Source organism: Zonotrichia albicollis, chromosome 2, assembly GCF_047830755.1.
Source record: "Zonotrichia albicollis isolate bZonAlb1 chromosome 2, bZonAlb1.hap1, whole genome shotgun sequence".
NCBI classification, from domain to species: Eukaryota; Metazoa; Chordata; class Aves; order Passeriformes; family Passerellidae; genus Zonotrichia; species Zonotrichia albicollis.
In genome coordinates this window covers 79,559,492-79,573,067 of record NC_133820.1, presented here as the reverse complement: position 1 = coordinate 79,573,067, position 13,576 = coordinate 79,559,492, and the positions used below count along the sequence as shown (strand labels likewise).

Sequence of the window (13,576 nt, the reverse complement as noted above, 5' to 3'; positions counted from 1 at the left end):
CCGGCGCCGGGGCCGGGGCCGGCGCCGGGGCCGGGGCCGGCGCCGGGGCCGGGGCCGGCGCCGGGGCCGGGGCCGGCGCCGGGGCCGGGGCCGGCGCCGGGGCCGGGGCCGGCGCCGGGGCCGGGGCCGGCGCCGGGGCCGGGGCCGGCGCCGGGGCCGGGGCCGGCGCCGGGGCCGGGAGGGGGAGGCGCGGCCGGGCGTTCCCGTCCCCACCCCCCGGGGCGGGGCGGGCGGCGCACCGGGGCGGCCGCGGGGCGGGGGCGCGGCCCCTCCCTCCCTCCCCTCCCTCCGCCCGGCTGCCGGTGGGGGCGGGGACGCGCCGCATGCCAGCGACGCCACCGGCGCCCGCCGTGGCCGGAGCAGGGGCCGGTAGCTGGGGAGGGGGACACCGGTCCGGAGGCTTTGTCTGAGCGGCCGGCGGGGTGTCGCGGCAGCCCCAGGCGAGGCGCGGCCAGGCGGCGCCGGGAGCCTCCACCCCCGGCCCACCCTGCCCGGGCTCATCATGTGACGCGGGTAAGTCGGCGGCGAGCGAGCGCCGCGGCTCCCCGGGCTGCCCCCATTCATTTCCCGGGGACGGCCGCCGGCTGCCTCCGCCGGTGCGGGGTGCGAGTGCGCGGGGCACTGCCTGGGGAGCGCGGGGCGGGCGGACAGACAGACACAGAGCGGGGACCCTGTGTCAGGGAAGGAAACAGTTTCTTCTCCTGCTCTGCCGCTTCTGCTCAGGTCTGTGCCGATTCCCTTTCTTAGCAGGATAAACGGCTAACGTGTGTGGGTTTTGCTGCCGCTGTCCCAGCCAGCCTCTATTTAAAAAAACAAACAAACAAAATAGCGCTCCTATGCTGAAGTTAAATAATTTTGAAGAGCAGGAGGGGGGGCAGGGCGGCCCCCCCGCTTCCCCCGGCGCCGCCGGGGCGAGCCGGGGGTTAACGGCGGTGCCCTGCCTCCCCCGCTCCCTCCCCCGCTCCATCCATCCCCTCCTCCCGCCTGCTCCATCCCTGCCCGTGCCCCGGCGGCAGCGACACCGGCGTAGGGTGCTAGGCGCCGGCCCGAACTTTTCCCTCAACTTTCCCGCTGAGGCTCTAGGAGGGGGAAAAAAGGGGTGGGGGTGGCGGTGAAAAAAGCGAGGGGGGGGGGAATGAAAAGCGATAAGCGGGGAGTGATGAGCAGCGAGCTGGGAGCGCCCAGCCCTTTGTGCTGCCGTCCCCGGGGGGGGGGGGGGTGTGGGTGGGGGCGGGCGGCCCCCGTGCGCATTTGGGGCTGGGCAATTAATACATAAAAACAAATATCGAAAAAGTATAAAGTGTAGCGCTCTGTGGAGGGGAAAATCGGAGCGTAACGCTGAATGGGGAGAAAAATGGGACTGTAACGCGCTATGGGGGGAAAAATAAAAAAGCAAGAGTGTCGTGCTGTACTACCTTCTACAGAAATAATGGTCTTCTGTGGAACAAATGCTCGCTCCTGCAGAAGTCGGGAGCTTGGGGAGCAAGCCGCTGGTATTTGCATTTAGCGCTGAGCCCAGAGCCGCTGCGGGAGATGGGTTACCTACCCCATGGCATCAGCGTCACCCTGTGAAGCCCTCCCAAAGCTTTCCGCTGCTGGGATGAAATTTCCTCTGGGATGAGATGTGGCTCCTCTCCGCCTCCCCCAACATCCAACCACCAGCGGTGGTGCAGGATTTTGGGGGAGGTGGACAGGAGCGACCAGACGGGTTATTTTATATTCTCCTCCCCGCGGTTTGCAGGGATGCGATGCTCCGGTCCAGACAGCGGTTTTTGGGGCTTTTTTTTTTTTCGGATCTTGGCGTGGCATTTAGTCCCGCAGACGGGCTTGCTTGGGAAATAAGATATTTTGTGCGCTTAGGGAGGAGGTAGGAGCCGTTTCGGTAGGAAGCACTGAAGAGAAGTTCACTTGATCGGGGTCTGTATAGAGCTTATAAAATCTTGCTAGCCCTTGGCAGCCCCCCTTCCCCTAAGAAGGACAGTAAACTAGTTTATTTTTTTAATTACCCATCGTGAAGTAAACGGTACTCTTCTTCTCTCCACCACCCTTTTTTGGTTTTCTTTTTTTTGCTTTTCACTTTTCGTCTCGCCACGGCAGGTAGATTATTCGCGGCAACTTTGCGAGGCTGCTTTATATAGCGCTGGCATATGGGCTCCATTTTCTGCTCTCTGGTTGGTCTACAACTCTGAAATGCACAGGAACAGCAAAGTGGTCGCAGCGTGGGATTAGTAGCTGTGCTGAATAGGTCATAGATGGGGCGATAGGAGCATTTTATTAGTGACGTAAGGCTGCATAAACCGAGGCTGCTTTTTTTTTTTTTTTTATAATTTCGTGCTGGGAGAGGGGGAGTGTCTTGAATATCTTTCTAATGGGACGTAATCAAGTTGAAACCGCTCTCCGCAAGCTGGCATGTCACCTATCGTCACAAACCAACCGCGCATAGCGAAGGGAAACATTGCGGATTTTTTTTTTTTTTCGCTGCCTTTTTATTTTTTTCCCCGTGCCGTGCTGCCGGAGGCTCTGGCAGCCGCTGCTAGGCTGCTGCTGCTGCTGCTGGCAGGTGCCCGGGCTGGAGGCTGGTGGATGACATCACCCCTCCATGGTGGTGACACCCATGCGCGCCCCTCCCCGGGCCAACACCACTGCTGGCATTCGCCTCTTCTCCATTATTTTTCTTTCCTCCTTTTGGTATTTTTCCCACCTTTTTTTTTTTTTTTTTTTCCTTAACTGTGCGTGGAACTGGGAGGAGGGCGGCAGTCTGAGGAGCACCTCTTTTATGGGGGGAGAAGCATCTTTGTCAAAAAGCTTATGTCGTAGGTCATTTGATGAGTGAGTGCACCTATTCTGGATGGGCTGGGAAGGAGTTTAGGAAATGGGAGATACTGTTTATTTTCTGTTTCTGATACTGTTTGTTTTCTGTTTCTGATCAGACTTGTAAATAGAGGGAATGGGAAATTGTGTATTTTTAATTCTGGCTTTTTCCCCCCGGCAGTAGTTCATGATAATATTTCCAGGCCTTTCTTTGCTTTCTTGTAGAAAAACCTTTTCTGGAAAGGCCCCTCACAGCCCAAGAAGACTCTGTGTAACAACTTTTAAAAATAAACTTTAAGATTCTGGGACAGGCTAATCGTGGAGTCCTATGCCAGCTGTTTCTGTCAGGATCAGCCAGACCAGAACATGCATGAGCAGAATTTCAGTCCAGATGAGAGGAGGCAGAAGTGTGGGGCTGAAATAGCTCTTGCCCTGGGAGATGTTAGAATGGGGTCAGTGAAGGGCTTGTGCTGCAGAACCCCGTGGCAGTGACTGCTTTTCTCTTTGCCTGGACCAAGGTGGTGTGTGATGGTAACCAGCACAGTTAAATAGACATACTGACCATGTATTTGAGGAAAGTGGGCAGTGCCTTTCCTGGGTGCTTGTTGAGGTCTCTGCTGCACCGGGGGTTGCAGAACATCTGTGTAATTTGGAGTTCTCAGTGCTGCTAGGGTATGCCATTGGTTAGATTTTGGATGGTCTGTAAAATAAGGGAAAGCTGAGTGCCCTTTTGTCATGGCTGGGTGCATGATGTCCACTTATGCAAGCACTCCCAGAGATGGAGTGCTGTAGCCTCCTTGCTCCAGGCTGCTGGCTGACCTAAGTGAACCTTGCTCAGCTGCTGGCACCACTTCTCTGCGTGGCCAACCTCCTTGCTCTTTCCTTCAGTGAGTGTTGTTTGCTTTGTGGAGCAGGTCTCATCAGCACAAAGTTGGTTTTGACCAAGTCTTAGTTTGAATCAAGTAAAATAGGAAAGTGTAAATGATGTGTTTGTTCATTAATAAACATGGAGCTCTGAAAGCACTTATTTTTACTGAAGTGTCTTGCTTGTGGTTTTTGAAATACTGTGCCTTGGTTTCTTTTGTTGGAGAATGATTGTGGTTTGCCTTTCCTTGGCTTAACTACAAAATTAGTAAAAAAATTAATTTCCTGAAATAAAACTTTTGTTTTTAGAAAAGCTGAAATGGATGCAGCACCCAGACTTTGACCTTCTCAGCTCCTGACTAGTGGTTGTTTACTACAGCTGCAGCTGTGTGTCTTTGAAAGAGGAGGAGCTGCAAACACAAGCATGCTCACTTTTCCTGCTAAGGGGAAAACGTGTAATAAACATGCTGTTTCAAAGTGAGTTGTTAAGTAAAGTACTGAGCAGCCAGGTTGAGGGTTTTCTTTTCCTTTGTGCCAATTGCACTGTGCTGTATCTGTAAGACAAGTTTTGAGTCTTGCAGGTGCAAAATGTGGAAGCATGAAATGTCTGTTTCCTATGCAGTAAAAAAGAATGTTTTAAAAATTAAATTCCTGCTTACATCAGAAAGTGCTTTTGCACTAAAGTACGGATGGCACTGTCAACATTGTTTGTCATTGGTAAAAGTTCCATGTAATCTTACCCTGTGTTCAACAGCTGAACTTTAGACAGTCCTCTTGCTTCAACTGAATGATTTTTTTAAAGTTGCTGGTAAACACAACCTCCATACAACAGCAAAAGTTATGCTTGATGATTCAGTGTCAAAATGATTGCATTAGTTTATAGCCAGACAGGCATATGTTGACAAACTTGATTGAAGTGTTGATCAGACCTTGTGGCACTGTTGCAAAAGTGGGTAAAATTGGACCCATCTGAGGAAAGTTGTGGAGTCCGTTTTGGTTTTCATATATATGTGTGTGTATATATATATGTGTGTGTATATATATATATATATATAAATTCCAGCTAGGACTGTTGTGTTTGCATTTTGAATCTTCTGTGCAGAAAGTTTGCTTAGATTTTGTGCCCTGAATATGTGAACTTTTTCCTACTTTTGCAGAGTTTGGTGTGACAGATAGGGTTGAAGTTCATGTGAAGTCTGTGCTCTTGTTTGCTCCCAAGCAGTGACTATAGGAGATAAGCTCAGTTGCTCACAGCATGCTAATAATGCCGAGACTGTGGGTTCTGTCCCTGTGTGGGCCATTCATTTAAGAGTCGGACTCAATGATCTTGCAGGTCCCTTCCAAGTCAGAACATTCTGTGATTCTACAAGGTGAAAAAGCTAGGCTGTTCTTTAATTAGTTCTATTTACCTTTTGACTGCAGAAAGCTCTTAAAGTAATACTGAGAGACAGGAAGAAGAGGGAAAATGAGCGTGGCTTTGCCAGAAAGTGTATCTATGTTGTATGTAACACTGAGTTTATGTGGACTTCCTTGAGTTCAGTATAATAGCTCTTCATATGAATTAGAAAGCCTTATCTAAACTTGGTACTAAAACAAAACTGAATTATTATATACTTTTTATTTTGCATCTATGCCTGCTGCAGAATTATGTGTTTTGGTCTGGAGAAGACAAATGAAAATTATGGTGTGTCTTGGTTCTGTAGCTATTTCTGTAATCTCTTGGATTTTTGGGATGGCATGGTGGCATGAGCCATCCCAGTGTTTCTCAAATACGTGGTAAAACTTGGGAGTCAATATGTTAAGTCATGTGATATATATTCAGGGATTTTATGCTTTATACTGTCTGTTTCTTCATGCACTCAACATCTGTACACATCAACTCCTGTGCCAGAAGATTTCCTTCAGCTGCAAGGGTAGGACTTACCTCAGTATTGGCTTGCTGTTTTTTTTTGAAGTCCAGTAAAACCACAAGGATGCAAAAGCTAAGGTTTATTGGAAGTAAAACTGTTTGTAAGGATCAAGGGAAATACTATGATTGAAGACTATTAAAAGTATATATTCAGTGATACTAAATAAAGTTGGCCAAGACTGTCACACGCTGATATTTCTGACCCTCTGAATGCTGTCCTAGTAATGTCTGTGCTTTTTTTTTTAATCTGGTTGTTTATTTTTACATAGAACTGTTTTCGTAAATTTTGTTTGTTTGTTTCTTGTAAGAAACGCCGTCACATGCAATGGTGTTTGTCCTGTTGTGGGTGGCTGGCAGTGCTGGCAGTAAGAGCGTTAGGCATTGCAGCGCAGACCAGCACTACTTGAGTTAAGGAATGTCTGGTTAGCAGTAGCAAGCTTTTGTCCTCTCTGTGAACCAGCCTTCAGTACGGGAATGAGGCGTGCTCTTTGCTAATGGCTGGCACGGTATTTGCTACATAGCAGAGTAATGATGGGACTCAGAAATCCCGAGCTTTGTTCCTGGCCTGGCTGTGGGGCGAGTGCGTTCTCGTTGTTTAAACATAGAACAATCAAATGCATGACCTTGGACATCGGCGCTGCTAAGGGGATAATTAATCAGATGATGTATCATGTTGGGAGACCCGAGTTCTAGTCTCGTTTTTGTCATGTGTCACCTGGGACAGGCACTTTGTTACCCGCTCTGTAAGGTGGCAAGCACTGACCCTAATTCCCTATTAACGCCGGGTGTTGTCCAGTGGTCAGAGCAGCAAAGAGCACAAGGTTTGGTGTGCTAATGCTGATCCTCCCTCCTGCCGACTGCCTAAATAATTTCTTTTTCTCTGCCCTGTCCAAGAACAGCTTTCTGGTGGTGGTGTTGCGTCTCTGTTGTGGAGCCGTACAGGTCCCTGGCAGCAGCATGGGCAGCCCAGTGATGCTGGCAGGCTGCGTGGGTGCAGGGGGTGTGTGCAGAGCTCAGGCCAGCTGGAAATAAGGTCAGGTCCGTTCGCAGAGCTGAAGATGCTATCAGTGAGCTCTGGAAGCCTTCCTGAGCGTGAGTGATCTCTAATTGTCATATACTTTGTTCAAGTCTTGACAGGCTGCCACTGAAGGGGTAAAGGCAACTATCTGTAACCCAGCAATTTCTCTCTGTGGATACCCGAGGGAAAGTTTTTTTTAAAAAAGTACTCTATAGAAAAAATACTGATTTTTTTTTTCATTTTTTTTACTACCAAAGTTGTCAGAAGTGGCTGGTTCAGATACTCAGTGTTCTCAGATACTTTCAAATCAGATTTTGAAGAACCATTCACTGAGCTTTTCTGTTGAAATGGCTGAAGTTTGTTAACTGGAATATGCAGTATTAGGAATTTGTTACATCAGTTTCAAAGAATACCTGTGACTTGTTATTTACCATGGATATTAATTCTTTGGTTTTTTTCCCTATGGTACCAGCATTTAAAGATGGTCTACAGAGAATTGAAGGGACCTTTTATAGCAGGCATAATAATATGTTGCTCTCTGAGGTAGCCACTGAGATATTTGATTAATGATATCAATTGCTAATTAATCCTAGAAAAAAGGGAAGATAATGACTATTAGTATTATGTACTAACATTTGTCAGGAATCTGAGCAGGACTTAACTTAAAATCAGATTAATATAGAAATGTTTTTTTTTTGTTTTGTATTTGTCTTTATTTTGAGTGTTTAATGCTGGCATGAAACATTTTTGAGTTAGTCTTCAAATACGAGTTGGCAGTGCTCTAGAAGAGCATGTTAAGAGCTATGATTGATGACACTTTAAAATCTTTTAAAGTGTTGGACAGTAGTTGGAGCTCTTCCAGTTCCTTTTTCAGAGAATCTTTCAGTTGCAAGAAAATTCCAAGTGGGAAATGAAAAGATTTTTCTTAAGAAAAAAAAAGTAGAGAAAAACATTCCTTTCCACTTTCTATAAATTGGTAGCAGTTACAAGGCAACTTAATTTTTCACTTGTTCCATCTAGCCAAGGAAATCTTTTGCATAGACAGTGCTCTACACAATTTTGAAAGGAAAAAATGAGGTTTTGAAAGTGAGAGGATGCAGAGTTGGTCTAGTTAGGAGACAGATTTGGAGGCTGCTATTTCTGATAGCATTGCCATTTTCACTTTTACTTTCGAGATGCATATTCAGCTAAATCAACATTTAGCTAAAATGTCTATCTTGAAAGAGTGAATCTTAATACTTGGAGACCTCCTGTTTTGAGAAGATGGTGGATTTGTAATTTTTTATTGTGGCGTTAGTGGGATAAAGTTTTCAGCAGTCACATCAAACAATTAAACATAATAAACTTAAAAAAAATAATGAGAGATTTAGTGCACTTTCTCTGCTTTGCATCCCATCCAGTATCTGAGATAGATTTATTTTGTGCTTGCTGGAAATGTGCTGTCCTTTGGGTTTCACGTTTTGCTGCATTTAGGAACACAGCATTTCTTCTGCATTGCAATGCTAAAGAAGTATGTGGGATAGGCAGGGATGGAAAACTGAACTCTATGCATAGCAATCACAGACACCTGCCTAAGTCAGTTCTGGTGGAGAGTTTGAATAAAGTACTTTCCTTTTCCAAAAAAGAAGAGCTTAGCTCATCCTTGCCTCAGAAGTGTGTACTAAAATCATGACACCAGAGTAATTCTTATGGTCAAAAGGCCTTCAGAAAACCTCTCTGTTGGCTTACAGTACGGGAAGTCTCAGATGTTTAGTTCACATGTGAACGAGTAGATTGTACTTGTTAAAAAATAAGTGAGAGAACCCTTGCGGTGCTCAAATCCTGGCAGAAGCACTGGAGGCCCTGAAGGCTCTGGTGGTGGTGAAGAAGGAATAGCAGTTTCTGTGGGCTCTTCTTGTGGCTTTAGTTATTTGGTGTTTAACTTAGCCCATATATTGTGAGAGCAGGTAGAACCAGCCAGGTTGGGATTTTCTATAGTAGGGACAGCATCAGGAGCAGAGTGGTTTGGTACCCAAGTCCTCTTGAGGTCATAGCCTGAAGTCCATAAACAGAAATGAAAGATAATTGTACTTTCAGATCCCACATCTCCCCCCAATACGACTGAAGTTCCACTTGTGTGGCTTTCATGGACACATCTTTTTTTCTTGTCTTAAACAAAAAGGAAATAAAAAAGAGGAATTAAAGTAAAAGAAGGAAGTTCCTCCTTGTGATGGATTCTGAGTGCAGTTGATGCTGCATTTTCCCATCCCTCAGTTCTCATCCTTCTATGTTTAATTATTGCGCTGCTTTCTGCCTCTTGCCGGCAGCGCTGCTCAGCCTCTCTTTGGGTGAGGAATGCTGCTCTCTTCCTCTTGCTGCAGCCCTTCTGTTGATGACCTTGTCATTAAAAAGCTGCTGAATTCTTTATAAGCAGCCACATTTTCTGGATACTGGATTATTTGAAAGTGGCTTCCCTTTAGGAAAAACCTTAGCCACTTTAACAACTCCCCACCCCTGTTTTTTCTTAACATGTCAACTTGTACAGTTGTGTTTTCAAGACATCTGACCAAAGAAGCCTTTATAGATTGCATTTATTTTTTATATAAATATATATATGTATAATAAATATATGTGTGCATGTGTATATATTTGCTAAAATTGCTACTTACTTTGCTTAAGGATTTTATTCTCAGTAGTTCAGTGCCTAACTGGCAAGTCCTTGGAGCAGGCCTGCTCTCCTGAAAGCACAGTTTTCCGTGGCAGAGAGAGAAAGGTGGGGAGAAGATGTTCCCTGCATTTGATTGTGAGTGCTGTAGTGTCTTTCAGATCAGAGCAGGCTAGGGTTACTCCCATACCCAAGCTGACTCCTTGCATATTACTGTGATATCAAAAATAGAAACATGAGGTTAGTGTGAAAAGTCTTTTCATATTGCTAATGTATTAGAAATACAAAAATAATGAGTGGAAATATTCTCCTTGTTTTAGACAATGTTAGAACTAGTTCAGAAAACACAAAAATTCTAATCTCTCAAAGAATCTGTTACAGTAATTTTTGAAGGAAAGAACAGAAATGAGACACATGCTATGGCAATAATTTGGTATGATCTAAAACAGTAATTCCAGTCAGTATTTGACAGACATTATAGAGTTTTCAGTTTAAAAGCTGAATGACTAGACTGCAGCTGTTTTGAACTTGAGGTTTGGCAGTGGTGTCAAGTACAGAAATTGTGTCCTAAAAGTGTCTTGACAGTGCTGAAATGCCATAGAAGAAGTAAACCCACAAAGCCACATTTAACCAACATACAAGTTGCAAAGACTTTTAGGGATTTCTGCCTGGATGAACAAGTTGGAATTTAGCCACATATGTTCAGAGTCTTGGTGGTGGACAGGTTGGCATTTAAGCAGATAGCTTACAGGAGGTGTACATGTTGAATTCAGTATATTCACTGGAGGCAGGACTTGGTGAAGTGAGAAGAAAGATATATTATAATATCTCTCATGGGAACAAATTGTAGTTTCATTGATTTGTGTATCAGAGGAGACCATTGTGATAATCTAATTCAATTTCAATAATGCCATCAGTAGAGTATCACCTTGTCCTGCACAAACTCTGCATGGTCTCTTGGAGCTGGGACATTCTGTGAGTAGATGTTTGTAATGTAAAAAACTTTATGCAGTGGGCAATCAACTGTCGTCTTTGGTGAGCTGTTCCAGTGGTTATAATTACTCTAATCTCTATGCATTATTTCTTCCCTGAATTTAGCCATGTATTTGGCTTCCAGCCACTTAACCTTGTTGTACTTCTGTCTCTTAAATGAGTGGTCAACCAGTCTCCTGTCAATTCCTTCTCTGTCTTCATTTTCAGAATATGCATAATTGAACAGTGTTTTACTTTGTGGCTGTTAAAGACGGTGAATTGATTTAAATAATTTTGACTTCAAAGTAGTGGGCAGGAAAACTTGATTTAAACAATCAGTTTAAATCTTGTTTGGTTTCTGCAGTTCTTACTCATTTTCCTTTCCTCGTGCTGTGTTTTGGGTAAGTGATGCTTAGTGTGCTGATACACAGTGGACAAAATAGTTGTTACACAGAGTATACTCAAATTGCTATTTGAGAGAATGCATTGTGTGCATGCCCTGTACATTTTAAAAGTTTGTGGAATTAATGTTCATTTGCTGTGTTTGAATTTTCAGGTCTTTAATATTATGGTATGGCTGATGTGTTTCTGATTTACTCGGTAGTTCAGTTTTATGATTGACTTTGTCAACTGTACTTAGAATTCGTAAACCCTGGAAAACATAATTAAAATAATTTTTAATGATATCTTGATTTCTTTTTGATATGCCAGTTTTTTTTAAATATCTTAATAAAATGTGTTAGTGTTATAAACTTTTATGGTGAATAAAGGAAAAATCGTATTTTGTTATTAAAAAACCTCTAAATTTCTGTTAAAAATATCCTGGGGAGTTTTAGAACTAGTAGCTATCACCTTTCAGCATATTGTTTATATTTAAATACTGTAAGAGAAATGTCTTTACCCAGTTTAATTTGCTCATGGTAGATTTTTTCCAACTTATGGATGATCCAGTAATTTGTGGTGGTTGAATAAGCTGTGAGAAATAAGATATTCTGTTCTGCATTTGCTTATTGATTAGTTTGTGTTTCAGTTTTGTTCAGTTTTTTTATAGGGTAAGTAGTTTCTTTGAAACTTTAACAGCAAATGGGTATTGCTTGGGCATTGATGAAAGAAGGAATGTAAATTGGTTTCATAAATTCAAATGTAATTTTGGTGAAAATATTAAATAAGAGTCAGAATTTTTTATTGAAACATATAATAGTGTTACAGGAAAAAGCCATTTCTTTACCAGACAGGTTTTGGAGCAGCCTTGGTTAACCTGCTCCTTCTAAACATTGTCAAAAGGTAGGATTGGCCAGCTGCTCTTGCTTTGTGAAACTGCATATGAAGATAATTTTTTCAAATACTTGATTTATTCTTGGCTGATGACACTGACACTGCAGTTCTCAGGTGCCTTTTTGGTCATTTCCATTCAGTGTGTTATCTAAAGTATGAAATGGGATGCTCATTGGCCAAAGATACCAGCTGAGCAGGAGCACCCAGGCTCCTCCAGAGTTTGGTGTGCTTAGGTGGTGCTGCACTTCTCAGACCTTTAAGTCTCTTACTGTGTTTTGGTTTTGGGTTTTTTTTTTTCTTCCTTTTTAGAGATTGTTTCAAATTTAATAATGGGATAGTCCGCTCCCTCTCCCCTGCAACTGCTTTTCATTAATCCTACCAGTTTGAAAAGAGTTACTAAGAAAACCTGGTGATTTTGCTGAGCTTTGCTCAACATGGGGAAGTTTTGCTCTTTAGCAGTAATCTTATCTGTGAAGCCCTGCTGATTCTCAAACAAACCAGACCTTTTCACTTTAATTATTTAGTCTTTTTTTTAGAGACATTTCACAATGGTTAAGTATACACTGCTCTACTTCCTCAGTCTTCAAAGAGATACAGTTACCTAAATAAAACTTAATTTCTGCATATTCTGACTTTAAAACTGTGATCATAAGTAACCTTATTTTACAGGGATACTAAAGGTGTGCCTTTCTCCTTTTTTTTCCTGCTTTCTCCCTATCTTCTTGAAATAGCAACTAAAGACCAAAGCAAGATTGTTTTGCTTGCCAGTTTTTTTCATTGTGTAGTTTCATTCAGTGTGATAATTTCCTTTCTACTTGTATTTGTCATGGAGCCAGGCAAAATGATGTAGGACACAGAGCTATCAAAAAGCAGTACAACTGGAAAGGTAATTTGCTTCTTCCTCAAAGAGGGCAAAGGAAGCTTGTTGGCTGTTTTGCTTTCTTTTTGCAAATTGACGTAACTAGTGCAGATCCTGTGAAAAGGATCAGGGCTGGAAACAAGGACCATTGTGCAGTCTAGCCTTGTGCAGCAAGTTAGGAAACTGGAAAGTGGTGATCAGAGGAAAGGTTTTATTAATGCTTCAACCTGCCTGAGAGCAAAATAAACCAGGTAAAGAGCACTAGAAATACATCACCACACGATGGAGACTCTCTGATGAAAGAATATCTCTTTATGCTCATGAGAGGAGTCCAAATGGGTGTTTACTTATCTGTTTCTAAAAAGGAAAACTTAATAGATTACAAAGCTAATTTTACAGTCACCTCATGCGCTGCTACTGCAAAACAAATTGGCCTGTGAGCAAAGATCCCACCTTTCTAAGATCCAGTTGACTTCTGGTGATTTGCTAGTCCCAGAATTTGCTCCCGTTCCTCCTCCTTGACAGACTGTTCTTCATTGCAGTGTCTCTTGAGGCCTCCAGTGGGATGCTTTCACTTTCCTCTGTTGAGCTTGCTATTGTTTATGATCTTCATGTTCTTTAGGAGCCACCAGTTTATTAAGAAAGAGCCCTGTGCTATCTGGCAGTGATGTGCAAGGCTCCTGAATGAAGCTCATGAACGTCTTGACACAGAACTTTTGAACTTTGTCATCTGAGTACAGTGCTTTGCATGGCAGAGAAGAAATGCGAGCCTAAAGCATTTGTGGTCATTAGCTTAAAATCTTTTCCCTGCAAAGGCTAATACTGATTCCATATTTTTATTCAAGTAGAATCTTTAGGTGTTGTTTCTTTTTTTTCACCAGTAGTGTTGCTCTTGCTTTCTCCATGCAACGAATGTTAGCCCTTTTATCTATTTCTATTTTTGAGGTTTTAGGGTTTTTTAATGCAAAATTAGTTTCAATTGCACAATTCTAAATGTAAAAACCTTAATTTACATTTTTGTGTTATAGATGACATAGCCTGTTATAGGTCCCTGGAGCCCTGAATTTCTGCTGAGGATGTATTGAGCAGTTCCTGAAAACAGCATGGTGAAGCAGTAACCCCTTGGTTTCTGGGTTGGTGCCATAGGCAGCTGGAGCTGCATGTGGTGGCTCAGTGCTGGTGTCTTGTACCTTTGGAAAAGCTTGTGGTACCTCACAAGTTGCT

The 13,576-nt window shown here is 43.6% G+C and overlaps 1 protein-coding gene across 5 annotated transcripts in view; it reads left to right on the top strand.

Moving 5' to 3' along the window:
* The first annotated feature begins 373 nt into the window (after positions 1–373).
* Positions 374–13,576, top strand: part of KLF12 (KLF transcription factor 12) — a 242,419-nt gene continuing 229,216 nt past the window's right edge. For 2 of the 5 annotated variants that reach the window (XM_074535526.1, XM_074535524.1), the window contains exon 1: positions 380–513. The gene's annotated coding sequence lies outside the window, so the exon portion shown is untranslated. Of the gene's footprint in view, positions 514–583; positions 724–13,576 lie in introns of those variants that run through there. The other 3 variants (XM_074535527.1, XM_074535528.1, XM_074535525.1) reach the window with 3 other exon arrangements.